The 27,874-nt window shown below is 43.1% G+C and overlaps 1 long non-coding RNA gene across 3 annotated transcripts; it reads right to left on the bottom strand.

Moving 5' to 3' along the window:
* LOC132405959 (uncharacterized) lies at positions 1-27,702 on the bottom strand. 3 transcript variants are annotated; one of them, XR_009516003.1, is made up of 4 exons: positions 27,581-27,702; positions 6,064-6,141; positions 4,099-4,178; positions 1-1,081 (listed from the first exon to the last, which is right to left on the bottom strand). It is a non-coding gene; the product is annotated as an uncharacterized LOC132405959 (long non-coding RNA). The 3 variants fall into 3 exon arrangements; XR_009516005.1 differs by lacking the exon at positions 27,581-27,702 and adding an exon at positions 15,329-15,456; XR_009516004.1 differs by lacking the exon at positions 1-1,081 and adding an exon at positions 1,090-1,878.
* Between the last annotated feature and the right edge of the window lie 172 nt (positions 27,703-27,874).

A 27,874-nucleotide genomic window follows, 5' to 3' on the forward strand; every position in this document is an offset into this window, starting at 1 on the left:
CAGAGGGTAAGCGAGTGTTCAGCGCCATCTGCCGGCCTCTTGCTTACTGCTGCTGGAGAACGGCCTTTGAATTTAAATGATCTCTCCCTCTCCCTCAATGCTGTTGGAGGATGGTGTTGGAACAAGATTTACTCAGTGCAGTTTGTGGATTGTGGACTGTAATTTATGTTTATGATGTGTTTTAGTTTCTGCTGCTCCTTTTTTTGTTGCTAGTTTGAGCAATTTTGAATCGGGGCTCCTGCAGATAATGAACACTGAGCTGAACTGAAATATGACTTTTGATTTTGAGTTTTCTAAGGAAGCTGAGATCCTTCAATGTGTGCAGCAGGACGTTGGAGATCTTTTACCAGTCTGGTGTAGCGAGTGTAGTCTCCTTTGTGGCTTTATGTTGGGGGAGCAGGGTCGGTGCTGGTGATGCAAAAAGACTATAAATAGACTCATCAAAAGGGCTGGATCCATCCTTGGCTGCAACCCGGACTCTTGTGTTAGTGGTGGAGAGGAGGTCACTAAACAAACCGTTATCTATTATGGACAAATAGACACATCCTCTCCATGACCGACTGAATAAGCAGTGGAGCATCTTTTTGAACAGACTCATTCATCTGTCACCAGGATCATTACAGAAAATAGTTCCTACTAACTGCAATAAGCAAATGCAACATTTCATCTCTGTGACAGAAAAACACACATCATAGTACAGTACTTTATTATTTTGTATATTTTTATTGCACATTGGTGAATTATTATTGTGAATATTATTATTCTGTACTTTATTATTAGTTAAGTCTGCACGTTACTAAGTGTATTTTTAAATGCTGCTGCTGGAACAAAAAAATTTCCCACTCAAGATCAATAAAGTATTTATTAATATTATTTTATGTCCTGTGTTTTTGTTTGTTATCTTCTGTTGCCATTTGCATGATTTGCTTTTTTTTGCACAGGGGAAGAGGGATAAAGTTTTTGTTTCATTAAACATGTTCGTCACAGTAAGTACATGTTTGACATAGCATTGTGGGCCGAAGGGCCTGTATTGTGCTGTAGTTTTTCTATATTCCATGGTTCTTCTTTGTTTCGTCATTGTCTGTGGGGAAGACAAATTGCAGAGTTGTATACTGCATACATACTTCGATAATAAATATACTTTGAAACCTTTGGGATGGAAGATTAAACTGTCTCTACAATAATCCTGATCTGAAGTTTCCTGCAGTTATTATATCTAATAAAGTTTTTAAAAATTATTTTATTTCTTCCTTTCCAAAGAAAATATTTCTACAAAGACAAGCTGTCCACAGCTTAGGTAAAGGGTCCAATCCTCAGGTTGATCCATAAACCAATAATTTCCATGACGATCAATTAGTATCAAAATTTGTTCATCTTCTTCCACTGTTAGAATCAGAATCAAGTTTATTATCACTGACATGATATTTGTTTGTCTTACAGCAGCCGAGCAGTGTAAACCCTAATATATTGCTCTATGGTTACTGTAGTTACAACAGAACAGAATAAGAACGTTTCAAATCCAACAATTATATTCTTCATGGTCTTAAAGTATCAATGGATATTACAATATTTGTTAATTTATTTTACAGATGTCAATACAAGAAATTACCTTATCAGGTTCCAAGTCAAGTCTCTTAAGTGGCCTCCCGTTTTGAATCAGTGGTGGCTGTTTAATTACTGAGGGGAGGCTACAATAGACATTTTTTTTGGAAGATCTGTTGTCTTTTGAATTAGCTACCTGCTATGCCAGTTTCATAACTCCTAAATATGATTACTTTTCTGTAACCAACTATCTTGAAAAGTTCTCTAAGCGTTTTGAAGAGAATTTGAGTAAAGTTGCATTTCTGTATGTTAGTTCTTCTGCAATCGGGGAAGATTCTGAGATGTACAAAAAAAGTATAGAATTAAATTGTTTCACTTATTATATACTTTGTAAATAATTTGTTGTTTTGAGCTTGTTTTGTTGGATAAGTATTTGAAATTGAATCTTAGAGTCATAGAATACTATAGCACTACAGTCTATCCAATCTGTGCTGATCTGTTTTTCTCCCTAATCCCATCCCATTGACCCACCCTTCTATCTGTCATGGTCTGGTCCGTGAAGTCCACGTTCTGGTTCACGGTCCAGTTCGTGGACTCCAGACTCTGGGTCTTCAGGCTGTCCCCTGTTTCATTTGGGCTTAATCATAAGCACCTGATTCTTGTCTTGACGCCGGGAATAGAAGTGGCCCTGGCTTTGAATGTAGGTGCTGGTTTGTCTTGTCAGTATCCTGTCCTTGCCTCTGGGGGGGTAAGTCAGGCTGTCTTTGCTGTTACCCTGAGGCAAGACTGTTGCCTTCCCTTCCCCTTCTTTCAGCAACCCGTGCCTGAAGCATTGCCTGCGTCCTCGCCTGTATCACCGTCAGGTTTAATTGCTGTATTGAGACTAGAGCTTTGCCACGCCAACAGAAGGAACTATCTATCGTTGAGCTTGGAACTGTCTCTTTGTGTCCCTGTGTTTAGTGTCCGTGTATGAGTCCCGGCCCTATGTCCTGTCCCCAAGGGGGGGGTCCTGACTCTGTGTAAGCCCCGGTCCTCTGTCCTGTTCCCAAGGAGGGGTCCCGGCTCTGTGTTCAGTGTTCCCGTGCTCAAGTCCAAGGCTCAGTAGGCAGGCCATTTGCTGCTACTCGAATGGACTGTCGTTGTTTGTCGTTCCATGTCCAAGTCCAGTCTGTGTCCAAGGCTCCGAGGAGATTTTCAGTCTGTGTCCAAGTCGTAGTCCAGGCCCTGAGTCCTGGTCTTGTCCAGGGCCAGTGTCTGTGTCCAGCTACACCTCTCCCCACTTCTGCTTTGCTCTCCCTTGACCAAGACCTAGTCTGAGCTTCATGTCTTCATCCAGCCCTGGAGTCTCGTGTCCTGCCCCCACATTCAGTCCATACATCTGGTCCTCGCCTGGATCTGGAGTCCGAGCCCAAGTCAAGACCCAGATTCCAGGTCCCTGTCCAGTCTCTGGCTCGGAGTTCTTGTCCAGGTCCCACTTTCCTAGTCTGGTCCTAGCCCAGGCCCTGTATCCTAGTCTTGTCCAGCGTCGTTTCTCCCCCACTTCCCTAGCTTTCTGACACACCAGGTCCCACTTTCCCTAGTACTTCAGTGTCTGTGTCTTGCATTTGGGTCCGTTCCCAATGCCCACCTTATGACACTATCCCCTCCCAGCCATGGGCCTATTCAATAGTTATTGAATCTGCAACCTCATCTCACACTCTCACCACCCTCTGAGGGAAGTTCCTCTTCCCGATTCCCCTTAAATATTTCAGCTTTCACCCTAAGTCAATGACCCCCAATTCTAGTCTCAGCCCACCTGTGGGGAAAAAAGCCTGCAAGCATTCACCTGATCTAAACCCCTCGTAGTGCTCTATACCTTGATAAGATCTCCCTCATTCTCCTACGCTCCAGGGAATAAAGCTGTAACCTATTCAGCCTTCCCCTATAGCTTAGAGCCTCAAGATCCTCAGACCCTTATAAATATTCTCGGTACTCCCTCAATCTTATTGATATCTTTCCTGTGACAAAACAGAACACAATACTCCAAGTTTGATCTCACAACTTAAGCAGCATCATAGCTCCTGTACACAATGCTCTGATTTAGGAAATCCAGTAGTTAATTTTATGACCCTATCTAGCTGTGGCACCACTTTCAAGGAATTATGGATCTGTACTCCCAGATCCCTCCTTAGTGCCCATAGCCTACCATTCACTATGCAACTCTTACCCTTGTCCTGCTGAAGTGCAACACTTCATACCTGTCTGCATTAAATTCCATCTGCAATTTTTAGCTGGTACACTGCAAGCTCTGACAGCCTGCCTCGCAGTCCAGTACATCCCCAAATAATTAATCTTCCCAAATAATAAAAGAAGTGAGCTGGTATTATTCCAAAAACAAAAGTATCACAATTTATCATTCCTAAGCGTATTGGACACAAACATTTTAATGGGTGACCACAAGGTTCAAAGTATATCATATAAATTCATTAGGTACTTATTCACTGATATCAGCTGCTAAAATCTAAATTTGTGTTCCCTTTGCCATTTTACACACAGTTTCCAACAGATCAAACTCACAACTTTTGTTATCTTTTTGCCATGCAATTTATCCTCTTCCACATGCCCAGCATCTCTTCCAAGGTTATTTTGCCACACACCTATAGAGTAACAAAAAGATCAGCTTTATTTGTCACATTACATCAAAACATACAGTGAAATGTAAATCAATGCGCACACGGCAAAATGCATCATTCACGTCAACAGTCTGAGGATGTACAGGGAACAGCCACACTTCTTACATCAACATAGCATGCCCACAACTTACTAACCTTAACCTTAACCATACATCTTCAGGACGTGTGAGAAAACTGAAATACCCTAAAACCCACACGGTCACAGGGAGAATGTACAAACTCCTGATAGACGGCGCTGGGAATTGAACCCAGCTCGCTGGTGCTGTAACGTGTTATGTTCGTCCTTACACTACCATACCATCCACAGTAACCCATCTACTGTAAAAGATAATTTACGATAGGCTGTTAACTTACCAGCATTTCTTTCAGATGAGGGTGGAAGCCAGCAGAACCCATCTAGTTACAGAGAAGATCACTGTCAAAACTCCGTACAGGTAGCTGCAGAGATCAGGATAAAACTAGAGTCTCTGCACTTCCCTATCACTGTGCCACTTCCACAATCCACCACAATGGAATGGGTATTTTTCACATCTCACTCCCCAAGTGATTAGACAAGGTTTGTGCATTAAGTGCTAAGTGTTCACCATGGTTCATATATATTCCTAGAAAACAAATTCTAAAAAGAATGATCCATTCTCCTCTCCTCTCCTGTCAGATCCCTTCCTCTTCAGCCCTTTATCTTTTCCACCTTCCAGCTTCTTATTCATCGCCCCTCCTGCACAAGCCTGTCAGCATTTATTCCTTCCCCTCACCCCCTTTTTATTCCGGTATTTTCCCCCTTTCTTTCCAGTCCTGGTGATCTCGGCCCAAAATATCAATTCTTTATTCATCTCCACAGACACCGCCCAACCTGCTGAGTTCCTCCAGCATTTTGTGTGTGTTGCTCTGGATTTCCAGCATCTGCAGAATCTTTTCTATAAAAGGAACTCTTCCATCCTCACTGTAATCTTGATTTTGGGACTAAAACGCAAAGCACAGTGGTGAATGTCATTTTAATCCAGTTCTGAGAAAGTGGTAAAATGGACAAATCTCTCATCTGCATTGTTCATTACTATATTTAAGAAACACTGAATTTCAAGCTTTAACCCAATTCCAGTGACCTCCTTTCAAGAGGCAAAAGTAGATCTCATTTCTAATAATCTAATCTGTGACTCTGTTGGGAGCTGTAATACCAAAATAATTTTTTATGGAACGGAAATAGCAATCAATCTTCTACACACCTTTCTCTTTCAGGATTTCATGACGCAGAGGTTGTGTAAGGGGAGAAGGGGCGGGGGGGTCTATTTAAATCTGCTTTACCGCAGGAGTGACAGAGTTCACATTGAAAGTATACATTTGATCGCGTAGGACAACCAGTTTTAGTCTGTCTTTCTGAGACTAAATTAGACAGTAGCCTAGACACAATTCTATTGATTTTAGCAAATAAACAGAATGTTATTTTCTTGTTTGTTTTAAGTTGCTTATTTTTCTGACATTCTGGGGAGGAATATCATTTGGACACATTGAGCATTTGCCTGGAAAGACTTAACCATTATTTCTACACTGCTACTTTAACCATGGTGGCAATGTAACATTATTAGAATGGCGGTGACCCAGGATTAATTCCAATGCTGTCTGTAAGGAGTTTGTATGTTCTCCCTGTGACCACATGGGTTTCCTCTGCACAAATTATATATGATCATATATCTATGGTTTAGATTCCATAAAACACACTTGAAATGAAAGTATGATTTCAACAACTAAGACTTCATTACATCATACATGTTTAGTTTTCTTAAAGTTGTTACATCTGTGCGAGATATTGGGGATAAACTCCCACTAACTATTAAATGCTCCTGATGACATGTACCTCAAATAGCTTCTGACATTCAAGGACAGCTCCTGGCCTTCACATGTGACTTAGATACTAAGCCCAGTGGAAATGTTTCTGTTGAGAGGAGAAGAGGCAAAGATGGGTTACCAGTGACTTAAAACCACTCTCTTTGTGTAGATGGGGCTTGTCAGCCATGGTTGGTTATCTCAAACCTGTGCTGTCTTGTGGTTGCACCCACTCATGGGGAAGGCTTCAGATTTAAATCCCGAGGAAAAATCCAGAGCTAGAGTCTCTAAGGCAGTCTCCACTACTGAGCACATCTACATGATGCATTGTTGCAAGAAACCGGCATCCATCATCAGGGACCCCCACCACCCAGGACATGCTCTCTCCTTGCTGGAGGTACAGGAGCCTCAGGTTCCACACCACCAGGTTCAGCAACAGTTGTTACCCCTCAACCATCAGGTTCTTGAACTAATGGTGATAACTTCACTCAACTTCTCTTGCTGTATCATTGAACCATTCCCACACACTATTGACCAACTGTCAAGGACTCCTCATATCATTTTCAATATTTATTGCTTATTTATTGTCTTTTGCACACCAGTTATCCAGCCTGGTGGGTGCAGTCTTCCATTGATTTTATTCTGCTTATTGGATTTGCTGAGAATGTCTGCACAAAAACGAATCTCAGGGTGGTATATGGTGACATATACTGTATGTACTTTGATAATAAATTTACTTTGAACCTTGAGCTATTGAAAATTTAGTGTAACGTACTTCCTACAAACTCTGCCATGGTCTTAAGGGGAAAACTTGTCTGACAAATCTGTTGGAATTCTTTGAGGAAATAACTAGCAGGATAGTAGACGAAGGAGAGTCAGAGGATGTTATATCCATGGATTTTTGGAAGGCCTTTGACAAGGTACCACACATTTGGCTGCTTAACAAGATAAGGGTCCATGGTATTACAGGAAAGATACTAACGTGGATAGAAGATTGGCTGACTGACAGGAGGCAAAGAGTGGGAATAAAGGGGCCTTTTCTGATTAGCTGCTATTGACTAGTGGTATTTCACAGGGGTCAGAGTTGGTACAACTTCTTTTTATGTTACTGTGGTGAACTACGTGTGCCTGTCTGGACACGCCCCCTGCTGACTGCTCCTGTGGCTCCTCCCACAGACCCCTGTATAAAGGCGATCTGAGGCCTATGCTCGGCCTCTCAGTCTCCAGGATGTAGTACGATGGTCACTCACTCCTGGTTCCTTCTTCCAGTCAATAAAAGCCGATATCTCACCTTACGTCTCAGAGTGAGTTATTGATGGTGCATCAGTTACATATCAATGATTTGAGTGACAAAATTGATGGCTTCATGGCCAAATTTGTGGATGATACAAAGATAGCTGGTGGGGCAAGCAGTGTTGAGGAAGTAGAGAGTCTGCATAAGGACTTAGACATATTAGGAGAATGGGCAATGAAGTAACAGATGGAATATAACATAGGTAAGCGTATGGTCATGCACTTTGATAGAAGAAATAAACATATAGACTATTTTCTAAGTGGGGAGAAAATTCAGAAATCAGAGGTACAGAGGGATTTGGGAGTCATCTTGCAGGATTCCCTAAAGATAAGCTTGCAGATTGAGTCGGTGGAAAGGGAGGCAAATACGATGTTAGCATCATTTCAAGAGGACTAGAACATAAAAGCAAGGATGTGATGCTGAGGCTTTATAAAGCATTGGTCAACCCGTACTCGGAGTTTTGGGCCCCTTATCTTAGAATGGATGTGCTGGCATTGGAGGAGGTCCGGGAGGAGGTTCATGAGGATGATTCCTGGAATGAAAGGGATAACACGTCAGAGCATTTGATGACTTTGGGCCTGTGCTTACTTGAGTTTAGAAGAATGAGAGTTGGATCTCCTTGAAACCCATCAGATAATGAAAGTCCTGGAAAGAGTAGATGTGAAGAGGATGTTTCAAAAAGTGTCGGAGCCTAGGGCCAGAGGGAACAGCTTCAGAGTAGAAAGACATCCCTTTAAAACAGAGATGAATAAGAATTTCTTCAGAAAGAGAGTGGTGAATCTGTGGAATTCATTGTCACATTCAGCAGTGGAGGCCAAGTCAATGGGTATATTTAAAGTGGAAAATGATTGGGTCTTAATTAATGCAAAGGTTACAGGGACAAGGCAGGAGAATGGGAGTGAGAACATAGCACATAGAACAATACAGCCCTTGAGCAGGCCATTCTGCCCACAATGTTGTGCTGTACCAGCTAAAAAGCAAATCAAAAACACCCAAACACTGATCCCTCCTACCTTCACCATGTCTCTATCCCTCCTCCTTCCTTACTACATCCATGTGCCTATCCAAATGTCTATTAAAAGCCTCCAATGTATTTGCCTCCACCACCATACCAGGCAGTGCATTCCAGGCATTAGTGACTCTCCTAGTAAAAGAATTTCCCCTCACATCCCCTTGGAAGCTACTCCTTCTCACCTTCAATGCATGCACTCTGGTATTAGACCCAGGAAACAGATACTTTCTGTCTACTCACAAACAAGAGAAAATCTGCAGATGCTGGAAATCCAAGCACCACACACAAAATGCCGGAGGAACTCATCAGCATCTAGGGAAAAGAGTATAGTTGGTGTTTCAGGTTAAGACCCTTCATCAAGACTAGAGAAAAAAAGATGAGCAGTCATAGTAAGAAGGGGGGGAAGAAACACAAGGTGAGAGGTGAAATAGCAAGGGGGGAGGGATGAAGTAAAGAGCTGGGCAGTTGATTGGTGAAAAAAATACAGGGCTGGAGAAGAGGGAACCTGATAGGAGAGGACAGAAGGCCATAGAAGGAAGAAAAGGGGGAGAAGCGCCACAGAGAGGTGATGGGCAGGTAAGGACATAAGATGAGCTAGGGAGAATGGAATGGGGAAAGGTGAAGTATGGGGGTAATTACCAGAAGTTCAAGAAATTGATGTTCATGCCATCAGATAGGAGGCTACCCAAATGAAATATAAGGTGTTGCTCCTCCATCCTGAGTGTAGCCTCATTGTGACTGTTGAGGCCATAGACAGACATCTCAGAATGGGAACAAGAAGTGGAATTAAAATGGGTAGCCACTGGGAGATCCCACTTTTTCTGGTGGACAGAGGGTAGGTGCTCAGTGAAGCGGTCTCCTAATGGAATCTCACCACCAAGCACATCTTTCCCTCCCCCCCCAACTTTCTGCTTTCCACGGGAATCGCTCCCGACACGATTCCTTTGTCCATTCATCCTTCCTGGCACTTATCCTTGCAAGCAGAACAGGTGCTCCACCAGCCCCTACATCTCCTCCTTCACTACCATTCAGGGCCCCAAGTAGTCCTTCCAGGTGAGGCAACACTTCACCTGTGAGTCTGTTGGGGTCCCCGACTGCATCCGGTGCTCTTGGTGTGGTCTCTTGTATATCGGTGAGACCCCACGGAGATTGGGAAATCACACCACTTCACAGCAAAGGTCCCAGCACGTATTCCTGCGGAGCTCCACTAATTACAGACCTCCAGCTCAAATAACTCCCTTCAACCACTACCCTTTGTCTCCTATGCACAAACCAGTTCTGAATCCAGACAGCCAATTCATCACATGTTAATCTTCTGGATTAGCCTCCCATTAGGGATTGTGTCAAGCACCCATGTAGATAACATCCACTGCCCTATCCTGATCAATCTCTCTTGTCCCCTTATCCAAAAAACACAATTGAGATGGTAAGGCGCGACCTGCCACACAGAAAGCCATTCTGGCTCTCCCTAATTAGGCCTTGGGTTTTCAAATACTGATATACATTATTCCTAAGAATTTTCTCCAATAATTTCCCTACAACTGATGTGAGACTCACTGGTCTGTAATTCCCAGGATTTTTCCTTGTTTCCTTCTTTAAACATAAGTCCTCCAGTCCTCCAGAACATGACCACAGCAATCTCATCTCTTGCCTCCTTCAATAACCTGTGGCAAATCTCATGAGGCCCTCGGGATTCATCCACCTTAGTTCTCTTTAGGAGACCTAATACTTCCTCCTCCTTGATCACTAAACATTCTAATGTATTTATACAGTCTTTATTTCAATATCTTTTTCTTCATACATTCTGTTTTTACAATTAGGGGAGTTGTTAATTGTGAAAAAGAAAATGGCTATGTAGTCACACTTTGATATTTTGGTTAGCTCCTTTGTAGACTGGTGACAAGCCTGAGTGCTTTCTGGTTTCATGTTTAATGAGCCGAAGTGAGTAGGAGACAAAGGAGCAATGACAGAGGTTGTTGTACGGACACGACAGGCATTCAATAAGACTTTAACTAAAATTAGCTATAATTAAAAGTGTTGTATTTCCCTAAAACTGACAAGAGACTCATCAGTCCATGCATTTTCCCTTGTTCCCGTCTTAAATAGAGGGACATTAACCACTCGCCAATCATCAGGGACCTCAGCTGTGGCTAGAGTGGACACAAAAGTACTGGTGGCTGAGCTTTCAGTGGGTTGAGAGGGATAATAAATCAGCCATGATGGAAAAGCCAAATGGGCTAATTCTACTCCTGTTTCTTATGGTCTCATGTGTGTACATATCTGTATGCACACATGGGAGGGTCTGTGTATGCAGAAGTGTGTGTCTGTTTGTCTGTGAGTGTGTTTGTGTCTGTGTGTGTGTCCAAGTGGAATTGTGTGCTACAAGTCAGTGTATATGTGTCGAAAAGATTAGGTTTATTTGAAAGATTAGCTTTGTCATAAAAGACCCTTCTTTGACCCATCGTGTCTGCTCTGCTATTTCTGCAATTTTCCTCTCAACCTCTATCTCTGTATCCCTTCATGTCCAATCAAGAATCTGCTTTAAAAATACAACAAAGACTTAGCCTCCATAGTTGCCTTGTGACTGAGAATTCCAAGATACACCACTCCCTGGCTAAAGAAATTGCTCCTCATCTCCACTCTAAAAGGACGCCCCTCTATTCTGAGGCTTTGTCTTCTAGTCTTAGACTCTCCCACCATAAAAAATATCCTCTCCATAGCCATTCTATCAAGGCCTTTCACCATTTGATACCTGTAGGTTTCAATTAGATCACCCCTCAGTTTTCTGAATTCTAGTGAATACAAGCTCAGAGCCAACAAACACACTTTATACGACAAGCCTTTCAATCCTGGAATGATTTTTGTGAAGCTCCTTTGAACCCTCTCCAGTTTCATCACATCCTTTCTAAGATAAGCAGCCCAAAACTGCTCACTATACTGTAAGTGAGGTCTCACCAGTGCTTTATAAAGTCTCAACATTCCATCCTTGCTTTTATATTCGAGTCCTCTTGAAATGAATACTAACATTGCATTTACCTTCCTCACCACAGACTCAACCTGCAAATTAACCTTTTGGGAATCCTGCACAAGGACTCTCAATCCCTTTGCACCTCAGTATTTTTTGTATTTTCTCTCCATTTAGAAAATAGTCAACCTTTTCATTTCTTCTACCAAAGTGCATGACTGTACACTTCCCAACAGTGTACTCCATCTGCCATGTCTTTGCCCATTCTTCTAACCTGTCTAAGTCCTTCGTAGCCATTCAATTTCCTCAAACTTACCTGCCCCTCCACCTATCTTCATATCATCTGCAAACTTTGCAACAAAACCATCAAAACCTTCCAAATCTTTGACATAAAATGTAAAAAAAGACTTAGTCCCAACACCAGAAAACACCAGCCAACCAGAAAAGGCTCCCTTTATTCCCATGTTTCGTTTCCTACTGCTACTGCTTTATTTTCTGTTCAAATCTTTCCTTTAATACCATCAGCTCAGCTTGCTAAGCATTGTCATGTATGGCACCTTCTCAAAGGCCTTGTCAGGTAAGATATTCCCTTGAGGAAACCATGCTGACTGCAACTTATTTTATCACATACCTCGAAATACCCTAAGACCTCATCCTTAATAATTCATTCCAACATCTTTCCAACCATTGAGGTCAGACTGACTGGCCTATAGTTTTCTTTCTTCTGCCTCTCTCCCTTCTTGAAGAGTGTTCCAAAACCATTCCAGAATCTAGTGATTCTTGAAAAATAATTACTAATGCCTCCATGATCCCTTCAACCACCTCTATCAGAAGTCTGGGGTGAATGTCAACTAGTCCAGGTGACTTATCTACCTTCAGAACTTCCAGTTTCCCAAGAACTTTCTGTCTAGGTATGGTAACATCGCACACTTCATGACCCCGACCCCTGGAACTTCCACCGTACTGCTAGTGTCTTCCACAGTGAAGACTGGTGCAAAAAACTTATTCAATTTGTCTGCCATTTCCTTGTCCCCCATTACTACCTCTCCACCATCATTTTCCATCAGTCTGATATCCACTCTCACCTCTCTTTTACACTTCATGTATCTGAAGAAACTATTGGTATTCTCTTTAATATTATTGGCTAGCTCACTTTCATATTCCATCTTCACCTTCATAATTATTTTTTTTTAGTTGCCTTCTATTGGTTTTTAAAAGCTTCCCAATCCTTTAACTTCCCTCTAATTTTTGCTCTATTATATGCCCTATCTTTGGCTTTGACTTCTTTTGTTAGCCATGGTTGCATCATCTTGCCTTTAGAATACTGCTTCCTCTTTGGGATGTATATATCCTGTGCCTTCTGAATTGCTTCCAGAAATTCCAGCCATTGCTGTTCTGCCATCATCCCTGCCAGTGTTCTTTTCCAATCAATTCTGGCCAACTCCTCTCTCATGCCTCTGTAATTCCCTTTACTCCACTGTAATACTGATACATCTGACTTTAGCTTCTCCTTCTCAAATTTCAGGGTGAATTTGATCATATTATGATCACTTTCCCTTAAGGGTTCTTTTACCTTAAGCTCTCTAATCAATTCTGGTTCACTGCATGACACTCAATCCCAAATAGCTGATCCCCTGGTATACTCAACCTCAGCCATCTCATGGACACTGAAGAAAGTCCCCTTGTGTAATGCAGCACCAACCTGTTTATCCCAATCTACCTGCATATTGACGTCCTCCATGACTATTGTAACATTGCCCCTTTGACATGCATTTTTCGATCTCCAGTTGTAAGTTATAATTTGTAGCTCACATCCTTACAACTATTTGGGGGTCTGTATACAATTCCCTTTCAAGGTCTTTTTATCCTTGCAGTTCCTTAGCTCTATCCACAATGTTTCAACATCTTCCAACCCCATGTCACCTCTTTCTAGTGATTTTATTTCATTTTTTGATAACAGAGTACGCCACCCCCTTCGCTTTTCTGCCTATCCTTTCGATACAATGTGTGTTCTTGGACATTAAGTTCCCAGCTATAATCTTCTTCCAGCCATGATTCAGTGATGCCTACAACATCATGCCTGCAATCTGCAACTGTGCTGCAAGTTCATCTACTTTATTCCATATACTACATGCTTTCAAATACAGCACCTTCAGTCCCATATTCATCCTTTTCGATTTTTGCCCACCTTTACCATTGAAACTCACCCTGTTGACTGCAATTTTACCCCATCAACAGCCTTTCCTCACTACACATTGCCTCTGTTTGTAAACCACTACCTTATCTTCAGCACTATTATCTGCCTTTCCTGTGATACTTCTTGCATTGAAATTTAGGCCATACAGGACTCTAGTCGCACCATGGTCAACCTTTTGATTCCTAACTTTCTCTGAGGTCTTCCCAACATCTGCTTCCACAATTTCTGGCACTCTGGTTCCCATTTCCCTGCAACTCTAGTTTAAACCCCACCATGCAGCATTAACAAACTTTCACATTAAGATATCAGTCCTTCTCCAGATCATATGCAAGCTGTCCCTACTGTACAAGTTTGATCTTCCCTGCAAGAGAGTTCACTGATCCAAAAATCTTATGCCCTCCTTCCTACATCAACTCCTCAGCCACATATTAAAATGTATATATTTCCTAGTTCTGGCCTCACTAGCTTGTGGCATGGACAGCAATCCCCAGATCACAACCCTGAGCTCCTGCCTTTTAACTTAGCACCTAACTCCCTACACAGAACCTCATCATTTGTCCTATCCATATCATTGATACCTACATGGGCCATGACCTCTGGCTCTTCACCCTCCCACATAAGAATGCTAACAACTCAATCCGAGATACCCTGGACCTTGGCACCCAGGAGACAACATACCATCCAGGAATCTCATTCTCACCCACAGAATCTCCTATCTACTCCCCTGGAGTCCATGTCTAGCCGACCGGCTCTCCCATCCATTCTGCTCTCCAATGGACATTAAATTGACTACATCTGTGGCAACGAAATACTCGGCGGGAGTACAGAAACGGACAGAATCCCGGATGCCACCATTCAGCTCTTTATTTATGTAACAGAGTTTCCCCCAAGCCATCGGACTACCAACCTACTGCCCTCTGTTATGCCTATTGTCTTGTTTATTATTTATTGTAATGCCTGCACTGTTCTGTGTACTTTATGCAGTCCTGGGTAGGTCTGTAGTCTAGTGTAGTTTTTGTGTTGGTTTACGTAGTTCAGTCTAGTTTTTGTACTGTTTCATGTAGCACCATGGTCCTGAAAAACTTTGTCTCATTTTTACTGTGTACTGTACCAGCAGTTATGGTCGAAATGATAATAAAATGTGACTTGACTTGACTAACTATTAAATCCTCTTCTCCCCCAACTTCCTTTCTGAGTCACAGAGGAAAACTCAGTGCCAGAAACTTGGCCACTGCAACTTTCTTCTGTTAGGTTATTCCCCCGACCCCCTTCAGTATCCAAAATGGTAAACCTGCTTTTTGTGGGGGATGGTCACGGGGTACTCTGCACTGGTTCCTTACCCCTTTGCCCTTCCTGACTCTCACCCAGTCTCCTGTGTCCTGTACCTTAGGTATAACTACCTCTCTATATGTCCTAGCTATCATCCCTTCAGCCTCCCGAATGATCCAGAATTAAACCAGTTCCAGCTCCAACTCCTTAATGCTGTTTGTTAGAAGCTGCAACTGGATGCACCTCTCGTAGTTGTAGTGGTCAGGGACACTGTCTTTCCACATCTCGCAGGGGGGCATTCCACTATCCTGCCTTTCATCCCTGCTGTCCCAGCTGAGCAGGTATAAAGAAGAGAATGAAAGCTTTTCTTTCCTTTGTTTTCTCAGACTGAAGCCTGTCTTCTATAAAGCTCCAGAGAGCCGACCATCTAGATCACCAATCTGACAATGTCTGCTCTGACGATGGCTGTTGAGCTTCCCTGCCTTCTTTAATTTGCTTTTGCTAATCAATCCCAAATGCTGATCAGTTGCTGGTCAAAGCTCTTTTTCACTGTACTGACCTGCTGCTGCCTTTTATTGTCAGGCAGTGGACCTGATTGAGATCCCTTCCTCCCAAATCTTCCGATGTCTGGACTTGCCACTGCTCAAAGCTCTTTTTCAAAATTGAAACAGGAAATGTGTCTTTTTCATCAGTCTGAGGATATGTGGGGGGCCAATACATTCCACATTCCAGTACGTCCACAACTCGTAACACTAACCTGTAAGTGTTGTGTTTATGTTTTTGAGTGTGCTGGTGAACGTTTACGATGCCACCCATTGGAGAGTGCTGCACTGAGACACTGCCAGCAGGCAATATCATACTGTGACTCATAGTTCGTATGTGAGCTTTTGACGTCAAATTTGCTCAATTAGAAGAACTGGCCTGTAACCTTGGTTTGTTCTCTGCAGTTCATCAATCAGATAATCACTCATATCACCAGCTCACCTCTTTAATGAGATAAGTGCTTCAACAAAGGGAGAGGCAGAAAATCACAGGTTAAAAGTATTTTATAAGGAACCAACACCTCACAATTGTGCACTCTGAATTGTCTGTGATAAAACTCTTCTGTGTAAACAGCATGATTGTTGTTAATGACTGTAGTCACTGCATAGAGGGTGGCTTTCTCTAACCTCCCTGTAATTGATTCGTTACTTTAATGTTATTTTTGTTGCATGAACAGATGATGAAAGTAAACTTTTTCACTTTGGCTTTCAAATGACACCACATTATCAGGCATCTTAATTGTGGATTTCTGTCTTAAGCTGCCAATTCATTTTTTTTAAGGATGTTGACTTGAGTGCGGGGAATTGAAATATGAATATCAGCCCTCACTTCTGATCCCTGATCATTATCAGGCAGGGAATAAAGACTTATATTGTTATATGAGCTGAATTTCAAATTGATGTTTTTGAGTGGTATTCCAAAGCATTGTATCACTGGGATTTGTGCAACACACACAAAATGCTGGAGGAACTCAGCAGGCTAAGCTGTATCTATGGAAAAAAAGTACAGTCGACGTTTCGGGCCAAAATCTTTCTGCAGGACTGGAGAAAAAAAGCTGAGGAGTAGATTTGAAAGGTGGGGGAAGAGGAGAGAGAAACACCAGGTGACAGGTGAAACTTGGAGGAGGAGGGATGAAGTAAAGAGCTGGGAAGTTGATTGGTGAAAGAGACAGAAAGCCATGGAAGTAAGTAAAAAAAGGGGGCACCAAAGGGAGAGGATGGGCAGGCAAGGAGATTACATGAAAGAGGGGAAATGGTGAAGGGGTGGGGGGAAGGCATTACTGGAAGTCTGAAAAATCGGTGTTCATGCCATCAGGTTGGAGGCTACCCAAACAGAATATAAGATGTTGTTCCTCCAACCTGAATGTGGCCTTATCCCAACAGTGGAAGAGGCCATGGATGGACATATCAGAATGGAAATGGGAAGTGGAATTGAAATGAATGGCCACTGGGAGATCCCACTTGTCCCCGGCAGTGCAGGAGGCCATGAATAGATATAGTGGAATGGGAATAGCTTGCTGAGTTTCTCCAACACTTTGCATGGTCCAGTACATTATGAGTAAAGCCCTCCCAATTATTGAATACATCTATATGAAACACTGTTGTAGGAATGCAGAATCCATCATCAGAAATCTTCACTGCCCAGGTCATCCTCTCCTCTCGCTGCTGCTATCAGGTAGAAGGTACAGGAGCCTCAGGACTTGCACCACCAGGTTCAAGAATAGTTACTACCCCTCAATCATCAGGCTCCTGAACAAAAGAGAATAACTGCACTCAATTGCCCAATCATTGAAATATTCCTACAACCAGCGATCTCAATTTAAGGACGTTATTTCTTCATTTCATGTCCTCATTATTTATTGCTATTTATTTATATTTGCCTTTGTAGAATTTGTTGTCTGTTGCTCTTTCCTTTTGATGGCAGCTGGAAGAGTCTGTGAGCGGCCTGTTGCTGTGGTAGGTGAGTAAGCCTCTCCTTGTTGTGTGGATCCCACTCTTTGATGTTATCAGTGGATGGTATCGTGGTTCTGCATTTATAAATTTAACTATTGTGTTTATAGACCATGGACTTTTTCCAGACTTAATGGTTTTTATATTCTGTGTCTTTTAGCAGGAGAGTGTTTGTGGGTGGATGTTCTGTTAGTTTATTTTTGTGTGGGGGGAGGGTTTTTTTTGTGGGGTCGATGTTCCTCGTGTACGGGGGAGGGGTGTCTTGATCTGGTGGCTGTTCCTTTTTGTGTAGGGGTTTGGGTTTGATGCTTCTCTCCGACTGTCCTTCATGCTCCTTCTTTGCTTCGTGGCTATCTGGAGAAGACGAATTCCAGAGTTGCATATAGACACATGCTTTGTTAACAAATGATAACATGCTTCGAACTTTTTCAGTAATCCCGTTATAGTTACTATTCCATAGATTTGTTGAGTATGTCAATGAGAAAATGAATCTGAATTGTATATGGTGAATATATAGAAACATTGAAAACATACAGCACAACACAGGCCCTTCGACCCACAAAGCTGTGCTGAACCTACCTTAGAACTCCCTAGGCTTTACCCATAGCCCTCTATTCTTCTAAGGTCCATGTAGCCATCCAGGAATCTCTTAAAAGTCCCTATCGTTTCCACCACTAGTAGCCCATTCCACGCACCATATAAAATTTACTTTGAACTTTGATATCAGAACCAAGGCATTTCTGAGACTAGACTGATACAAAGACTAGCAAATTGCTACTGTTGTGTCATGGGAGTCCAGAGAGGGGTGGCACCTCTGGAGAAGGGGCTTATCACGTCCATTCCCTTTGGTCCCCACTGGACACTCAGCTCTTACCTATGGCTCCAGTAGCATATGACAGCAGCCACACCACTTTAACAGGTGGGCTAAACCTGGTGACATAGGGACGTACCTGTCTGAGCATGCACAGTCAGCTCTGGCAGACTGGGCAGATGAGATCTACAGTGAGATCCAATGTCAGAAAGGCAGTTCTGTAATGCCGCGTGGAGAGTGAAGGGCATGACGAGGCACAGAGGAAGTTATGATCACCCCTGAGCAGGGTGAATGGCCTCAACGACTGTTACCCAGTTGCACTCACATCTACTAAGATGAGGCGCTTTGAAAGGTTGGTCACGGCTCAAATCGACTCCTGCCTAAGCAAGGAGCTGGACTCACTGCAATTAGTGTATCGCTGCAGTAGGTCTACACTGGATCTATTCTCACTGGCTCTGCACTTGGCCTTGGATCACCTGGACAATAGCAATACCTACTTCAGGCTGTTGTTTATTGGCTGCAGCTCAGTGTTCAACACAATCATACCCCTGTGCTAATCAACAAGCTCCAAAACTGGGCCTGTGTAACTCACTCTGCAACTGTATCCTTGACTCCCTCACTGGGAGACCAGTCTGTGCGGTTCCCAGTTCTCTCAAACTTCCCACTAATCTTTTGCTCTATTATAAGCCCTCTCTTTGGCTTTTGTGTTGGTTTTGACTTCTCTTATTAGCCATGGTTGTGTCATCTTTCTTTTAGAATACTTATTCTGCATTATGATGCAGAAGTGTAAATTTTATACTCAAATATGGCCTGAGGAGAGGAAAATAGAATAGTGTACCAAATGCAATTGGAATTTTCAGCTGCGTTCATATAGTTTGATTTCTCATAATGACATTCCACCAAAAAAATTTTTCAACAACTTTGGAAGTATCTACTGTGGAATCTATAATCACACATAAGCCAAGAACATTCAGTTTGTCTCTGAGGGATTTCTGAACATTGCTGATGAGTTCTTCGGGGCTTGGGCAAACTGCAAGGTCAGAGAATGACGTTTGTGGGCTTCTCAGCCACAATGATTCATCACAATCATGCAGCATGTCCTGGAGCTGATGAGACCCAGAATCAGAATGAAGTTTAATATCCCTGACATCTATTGTGAAATTTGTGTTTTGTGGCAGCAGTACACTGTGAGATGAGGCTCATTTGCAATGGTTAGCAGCTTATCATCTTAACTCTGATCTCAAACCTCTTCTGTCGTGCAGCTATGCCCACTCATGCAGAAAGGCTTCAGAATAAACCTCCGAGAAAAATTCACAACTGTGTCAGTCTCTGATGTTCCTCTGGATTTGTCAGCTGCGTGGAGAGGGGAGCCTGCTGCCCTGGCAATAGAATGCTCTCCCTTTCGTACTGCCCTGACTAGTGCACTAGCTAGATTGCACCAACATACAGTAGCTAGGACGCAACATCCCGACCAACAGAGGGCCTCAGAACAGTGAGAAACATAAAGTATATTATAAGCTGCGAGGAAATATATATTGTATAGATAGATAGATATCGCAAAAGGGAAGTAATGAGGTACTGTTCATGGACCAATCGTAAATCTGATGGCAGAGGGGAAGCAGGGAGGGGTGATGAGGGAACGTCAGCTCAGGCCTGAGAGGCCAGCGTTGGGCATTTTCATTCTTTACAAGGCACAGAATGAAAGACTGTGTGGCGCGCCACTCCTCACACAGTATTTTCTTTATTTTATGAGGTCGAGTTGCGAGCTCAGCACTCAACCGGGAACGGATGGAAAGCGTACTCAAGAACGGCCTGACTGGATTCGAACCGGGGAACCTCCGTTCCAGAGTCCGGCGCTGATGTCACTGCACCACCAGCCACCTTAAGGGGAAGAAGCTGTTCCTAAAACGTTGAGTGTGGGTGCTTGGGCTCCTTCCACCTCCTCCCTGATGGTAGTTATGAGAAGAGGGCATATCCCGGATGTTAAGGGTCACTGCCTTCTTGAGCAAGTGCCTCTTGAGGATGCCCTGCTCCTGTGGTGCGGCTGGTTGAGTCTACGACCCTGTGCAACTTCCTTCAATCCTGTGCATTGGAGCCTCCACACCAAACAGTACTGCACCCTGTCAGAATGTTGCCAACCGTTCATAGTGCACAACCAACACGTGTTGTCAGCCTTACATCTCAATGTCCGGACAAGAGATCACATCACCCATGATAAATTAGATGTATGAAAGGCACAACGGACCCCGCCATGGACAATCTCAAACACGGCTGTGAAAGGAGGAGGGTTGGGCATGGGGTTAGCAACCCCAGTCTGTAAAATTCCACAGCTGCAGGAACACCAACAGAAGCCCCAAAGACTTCGTGCCTGGGAGAGGACGTATGAAGTGGTGCGGTGAAGGCTGATGAACGTTTGGCCCAGGACTGAGGACTCTGGCAAGCTGCTGACCGTGGCCTCTGCCCCAGAAGGGGTAATGGGCTTACGAAGAAGAAAGGCACAATGGTGCAGCAAGTTCAAGGTAAAATTTATTATCAGAGTACATACATATCACCACACACAGCCTTGAGGTTATTTTTCTGTGGGCATACTTGACAAATCTACAGACCAGTAACTGCAAACTGTAAGCATCAGGAACTGTTAGCTGTAAATAAACTGTGCAAAATGCAGATATAAATACATATCAATAAATAATGAGCATGAAATAACAATATAACAGAGTCTTTAAGTGAGTGTAGTTATCCCCTTTTGTTCAAGAGCCTTTTGGTTGAGGGGTAGTAACTGTTCTTAAACCTGGTGGTGTGAGTCCTGAGGCACCTGTACCTTCTGCTGATGGAAGTACTGAGAAGAGTATGGCCTGGGTGGTGAGGATCTTTGATGATGGATGCTGGTTTCCTACAGCAACATTTCACGTAGATGTGCTCAGTGGTTGGGAGGGTTTTACCTGTGATGTACTGGGCCAATCCACTACCTTCTGCAGGATTTCTCACTTAAAGGCATTGGTGTTTCCATACCAGGCCGTGATGCTGCCAATCAACACATTTTCCACCACACATCTATCGAAGTTTGCCAACGTTTTTGACAACATGCTAAACCTCCACAGACTCCTGAGGAAGTAGAAGTTCTGTGTTGCTTTCTTCAGAATAACATTTATATGATGGGTCCAGGACAGGTCCTCTGAATGAGCAGCGTCCAGGAATTTAAAGTTACTGACCCTCTCCACCTCTGATCTTCTGATATCACAACTCCTGGACAAGGATGCATCGGACCCCAATGCTGGAGTGTTCGAAGCAAGAATCGAGGCAGGCTATCAAGCTGGATCGAGAACGGAGCACAAAACAAACACTAGACAAAATCACTTGTAAGCCTTATGATTGAGCAATGAACCTCAATTCTTGGTGCCAAAAACATATTTGTAGATTAGCCAGATGCTCCTGAATCTTTAAAGAAACCAGGCCATCTACCCACACTCCAGACAGTTGGAGTGTCTAGTTCCAGTAAGCTGGTGTGGATGGGTGCATGTTGTAACAGGACCCCTCCTCTGTGGCTGACTCCTGGCAGCCCTGACCACTCGGAGAGACAATGATTCTAGTCATGGATGAGAGTCGGTTCCGAGACATCCCGTTCAGTAACCCAACACTGATCCTCAGGTCCGAAATCCTCCCAGTCCACCAAGAACTGCTGAACACCCCGAATGATTTGTGGATCCAGAATTATTCTCACAGCTGATATGTATGGGCTGGACAGTATCCTAAGCAGGAGATGGGCTGGTCATGGTCCAAGATCAAGAAATGGCACAATAGGATGTTGAGTCCAGGCTCGGACTAGCCCTCTTCAACTTTTAGATGTAGTTGCACTTATGCATTGTCAAATGATTATCGAGACAAAAGGATTGGTCAATCAGAACCTCTAAGTGTTTGGCTGGATCTCCCAAGGCAAGGCATTTCATCTTGGAATGTGTGGATGTATAGCCTGGTCAAGGTTCCAGCCACTCCCCTGGGCCAAGGTCCGAAATTCAATCGCATAGTCAGCTGCTGACCTTTCACCTGTCGACTCTTCATCAGGTGGTCCAATTCCGGTGGAATAACGGAACACCTTTCTAGTGGCGGCCATGAACTCCTCTGAATCTGAGCAAATCTGTTCCCAACCCGTGGTGGCCCAGGCCAGGGCTCTTCCAGTCAGAAGAGCAATAATGATGGCCACCATTCCACATTCCAAAGGGGAGCTGGGACGGCTGAAGTTCAATCAATAATGAGCACTGGATGAGGGAGCCGCAGCAAGTGCCCGGGTCACGATCAGACATCTCCGGGGTCGGAAGATGGACTCACGCTCCAGAGCACCTGACAGACTCACGCAAGTGACCTTGGCTTCCCTCCTGCAATAGTTGGCACACAGTGACTTGGAGGTCATGCATCTCCCGACTCGCCCTGGCTGGCCGCAGCTGATGAAAGGTTCTGAAAGCCCTGCTGGTCAATTGTACCATGATGAGAGTCCTTCACGAGAATGGCTTGGACCCAAATGCTGGAGTGTCTGAGGCTGGGACTGAGACACGGTATCAAGCCGGACTGAGAACTGGGCACAGAACAAACACTAGACAGAATCACAAGTAGGGCTTACAATTGAGCATGAACCTCAGTTCAAGTGCTCCTTAAATACTCAATTCTTGGCACCCAAAACATGATTGCTAATTGGTGGGACTAAACTAAATCTGTAAAGGAGCTGCGACAGCTATCCACAGTCTGAGGAGTTAAGAGTGCCGAAACCCTGGAAACTGGGTGCATGTTGTAACAGCCGATGATTATTGGCATCTGCTGTCTCACATCTCCGGTGGTCGAAGTTCAATTCTGACCTCCGGTGCTGTCTGTGTGGAGTTCACCTGTTATCCCAGTGGCTGGATGTTTCCTCCCACACTGGAAAAATAGACAAGTTACTGGATTAATCTGTCACTAATAGGGTTGCCCCTAGTGTAGGATAAAGGAAGAGAATTATAAAATAAAGATGAATCTCAGCAAAAAGGATGATTGGTGTCAACTCAATGGGTTTGAGAGTATATGTGTCCCTATGACAGAGGATTACATATTGAGCAGTAACATTATGTTGAAATATGCAGCCAGTTCTGTAGTGGAATTATTTACATTCCTGCTTGTAGCAGCTCCACACCTATCTCTGTAATGACATTTATTCTCAATAACTAGAGCTTCCCGTTCATTGTACAATGGCTATGTTAATTTACAGAACAGCAGTTATATGCAGGCTAGTTCATCGTTCTGGTATTCATTGTTTTCAAGTACTTTGAAAGCACTAATGTAAACCTTCTCAGAGAAATGACTGCATCCCTTCCATAATTTCCCCTCCAGCTGAATGCTTGTCATAAAAACCCACTCCAAACATACTCACGTAGCAAAGCATTTGACTGAATGCCAGTCTCCAAATTTACACGTGTCCAATAGCTAAATTCAATGTGCAAAAGTTGTATCCATCAGCAAAAAATTTCACAAGGTATATATCACACACAGCATATTAAACACGATATTACCATAAATAAGTTATTAAAATATAATTTGAAATGCATGTAGTGCACAGCACAGGTAAATAGTAAACAGTAAATAGCTCGTTGTCCTAGTGACGAGACCTCGGTGGTGGCAGGGTATTCATTAGTCTCACAGCCCGAGGGAAGAAGCTGTTACCCAGTCTGGCAGTCCTAGTCCTGATGCTCCTGTACCTCCTTCCTGACAGTAGTGAGTCACAGAGATGGATGGTAGAGATCCTCAACAGAGCTTCAGGCCCTTCATATACACTGAAGTAAGCCAACATGACCTTTCAATAATGTACATTAGAATCAGAATCAGGTTTAATATCACTGGCATAAATTGTGAAATTTGCTGTTATGCAGCAGCAGTACATTTCAATAAAAACTGTTAGTTATAATAAGTATATACAACAAAGTAAATTAAATAAGTATTGCAAAAAAGTGAGGTAGTGTTCATGGGTTCAATGTCCATTCAAAAATCTGTTGGCTTTTGAACAATGAACAGTACCTTACTCCTTGTTTTCTCTGTTTGTGCCACTTATTTAACTTTTCAAATATATACCTACTGTAATTTACAGTTTTTATTATTATGCATTGCAATGTACTGCTGCCACAAAACAAAGAATTGCACAACATATCAAACCTGATTCTGATTTTGATTTTAACTTACATTATTGAAAGCCGGTATTGGCTTACCATCTTTCAATAAGGCACATCAGAATGAATCAGAATCATTACATCAGTCATTTCATGGTAATTGCTCCAGCATCTCAAATGCATGCATTTGTTGTTAATACCCACACATCTCCCGGTGTGCCCTGGCTGAAGGAAGCTATTACATTGCGGTATCCTCCCATTCGCTGCAATTGTGTTACTGTCTCTAATTAACTTAATCAAGAACCACTTCCTTCTATTAGACCTCTGTTATTATCTGAAGGTCATCTATTTTAAATTGCACATCATTCATCTCTTTTCTTTATTACTCTGTTAATATTTCCATTACATTAATTTGATTTGGTAGCTCACCTTCGATGTGTTTTGTTACATCTCTGAACTAATTACTTTGGACTAATTACATCAGCTGCTACACCTTTGGCCGTGCTCTCTGTATTTGCTCTTGGAACTCTGGTGGGGAAATTGCCAAATATTTACTTGTTTTTCATCTTGTGTGTATAGATTTTTTAATATGTAAAACACATTCTTACGTTCATTACAAGTCCTTTTCTCATTTACACCTGCTGATTGCCCCCATTGTTTCAGCTCCATTCTGAGACTGTAGTTTTACATTAGACCATGATTGTGAGATGTAAAATCGAAGCTTTGGGAGACCAATCAAAATTGATTCAATTTCTACCAGCCACAGACCCCCCTCAACTCTTTCTGTCATCCTGGTCACAAATGCAAATGGACATTGGCTCCTTATCATACATAGATCAGGATTGTGATTCTCAGTACTGAAATTATGATAGGAACTTGTTTTCTAAATATTCAATGCAGAAAATAAAAATATTAATGTAAAAAAAATCACTAATCAATTAGCGTCAACAAATCAATTGACCACTGAACCACTGTTACATCACCATCAAGGATGCCTACCGTGCTATTCCACGCCCTCACTTCGGGAAGTCCAGCTGTATTTCTACTCCCTGAGTATAGGCAGAGTCTGAAGACTGCAGAACCAGTAAAGAGGACCAAGAAGGTTTGGACAAGAGAAGCACAGGAGCAGCTACAGGACTGCTTTGAATCGGTGGACTGGACTGTACTCAGGGATTCAGCTTCAAACCTGGATGAGTATGCCATAGTTGTTACCAACTTCATTAAAACCTGTGTGGATGAGTGTGTGCCTATGAAAACTTGCTGTACGTTCCCAAACCAAAAGTTGTGGTTTAACTGGGTGGTATGTCATCCGCTGAAGGCTAGATCTGTGACAGTCAAGTCTAGCAACCCAGGTCTGTACTAGAAAACCAGGTATGATTTGCGGAGGGCTATTTCAAGGGTGAAGAGACAATTTCAAATGAGGTTGGAGGTGACATCGGATGCACGACAACTCTGGCGGGGTCTACAAGACGTTACTTCCTACAAAGCGAAACCCAATAGCATGAATGGCAGTGATATTTCATTACCAGAGGAACTCAACACCTTCTATGCCTGCTTTGAAAGGGAGAACACAACTACAGCTGTGAAGATCCCTGCTGCACCTGGTGACCCTGTGATCTCTGTCTCAGAGGCCGATGTTAGGCCGTCTTTAAAGAGAGTGAACCCTTGCAAGGCAGTAGGTCCCGATGGAGTACCTGGTAAGGCTCTGAAAACCTGTGCTGACCAAATAGCCGGAGTATTCAATGACACTTTGAACCTCTCACTGCTATGGGCAGAAGTTCCTACTTGCTTCAAAAAGCAACAATTATACCAGTGCCTAAGAAGAATAATGTGAGCTGCCTTAATGACTATCGCCTGATAGCACACGTCTACAGTGATAAAATGCTTTGAGAGGGAAGTCAACTGAACTCCTGCCTCAGCAAGGACTTGAACCCATTGCAATTTGCCTATCACCACAATAGGTCAACGGCAGATGAAATCTCAATGGCTCTCCACATGGCTTTAGACCACCTGGACAACACAAACACCTACGTCAGGATGCTGTTCATTGACTATTTAGTACCATCATTCCCACAATCCTGATTGAGAAGTTGTAGGACCTGGCCCTCAGTACCTCCCTCTCCAATTGGATCCTTGACTGCAATCTGTACGGATTGGTGATAACATCTCCTCCTCGCTGACGATCAACACTGGTGCACCTCAGGGGTGTGTGCTTAGCCCACTGCTGTACTCTATACACACATGACTGTGTGGCAAGGCATAGCTCAAATACCATCTATAAATTTGCTGACGATACAATTATTGTTGGTAGAATCTCAGATGGTGAAGAGAGGGCGTACAGGAGTGAGATAGGCCAACTAGCTGAGTGGTGTCACAGCAACAACCTTGCACTCAACATCAGTAAGACAGAGGAGCTGATTGTGGACTTCAGGAAGACTAAGACAAAGGAACGCACACCATTCTCATAGAGGTAATAGAAGTGGAGAGCGTGAGCAGTTTCAAGATCTCTGAGGTCCTAACCTGGTCCCAACATATCGATGCAGTTATAAAGAAGGCAAGACAGTGGCTATACTTCATTAGGAGTTTGAAGGGATTTAGTATGTCAACAAATACACTCAAAAACTTCTATAGTTGTACCATGAAAAGCATTCTGACAGGCTGCATCACTGTCTAGTATGGGGGGGGGGGGTGGCTACTGCACAGGACTGATAGAAGCTGCAGAAGGTGTGAATTTAGTCTGCTCCATCTTGGGTAGTAGCCTACAAAGTACCCAGGACATCTTCAAGGAGTGGTGTCTCAGAAAGGCAGTGTCCATTATTAAGGACCCCCAGCACCCAGGGCATACCCTTTTCTCACTGTTACCATCAGGTAGGAGGTACAGAAGCCTGAAGGCACACACTCAGTGACTGAGGAACAGTTTCTTCCACTCTGTCACCTGAATCCTAAATGGACATTGAACCCATGAACACTACCTCACTTTTTAAAACACATTGTTTCTGTTGCTTGCATGATTTTAATCTATTCAATATACATAATACTGGAAATTGATTTATGTAGTTATTTATTATTATTATTACTTTATTTGTTTTTCCTTCTATATTGTGCTTTGCATTGAACTGCTGCTGCTAAGTTAACAAATATCATGTCACATGCTGGTGATAATAAACCTGATTCTGATTCTAACGTTGAGGAAGAGTATTTATTTATTTTTGGAATCTACGTTCCTTCCATTTCTACCTTCACCACTGCCTGCCCACGACAGGCTCCACTCCTAGATGGCTATTGCCCATCACAATCCTTGCTGATTTGATTCGACATAAAACAACACATTTCTCTGCATTTTCGATGTACGCATGATAAATAAAGCTCATCTTTACTCTTACCTCATCGGAGGCCCTTTTTCCACCCTCCGTCCACAGCAAACTAACATAACCCCGCCCACTGCAGAACCATCCTCCATACCCGCGGCAGGCCGCCGAGTGCGGCTCACCGTTCCAATGGTAACTCTCATCATTTATTTAACCAGATTGATAGCTCCAGTGAAAGAACAAAGGCAGTAATGTGACATGAATGTGTTAAATATTCATAGAATAAGTGGGGAAGGTAATTTCTGTGATTGTTGGTGTGTGTGCTGACACTGGTAATGAACTGCCATCCTGCAGAGCACAAAATGTGTT

Source organism: Hypanus sabinus, chromosome 16 (assembly GCF_030144855.1).
Source record: "Hypanus sabinus isolate sHypSab1 chromosome 16, sHypSab1.hap1, whole genome shotgun sequence".
NCBI lineage: Eukaryota > Metazoa > Chordata > Chondrichthyes > Myliobatiformes > Dasyatidae > Hypanus > Hypanus sabinus.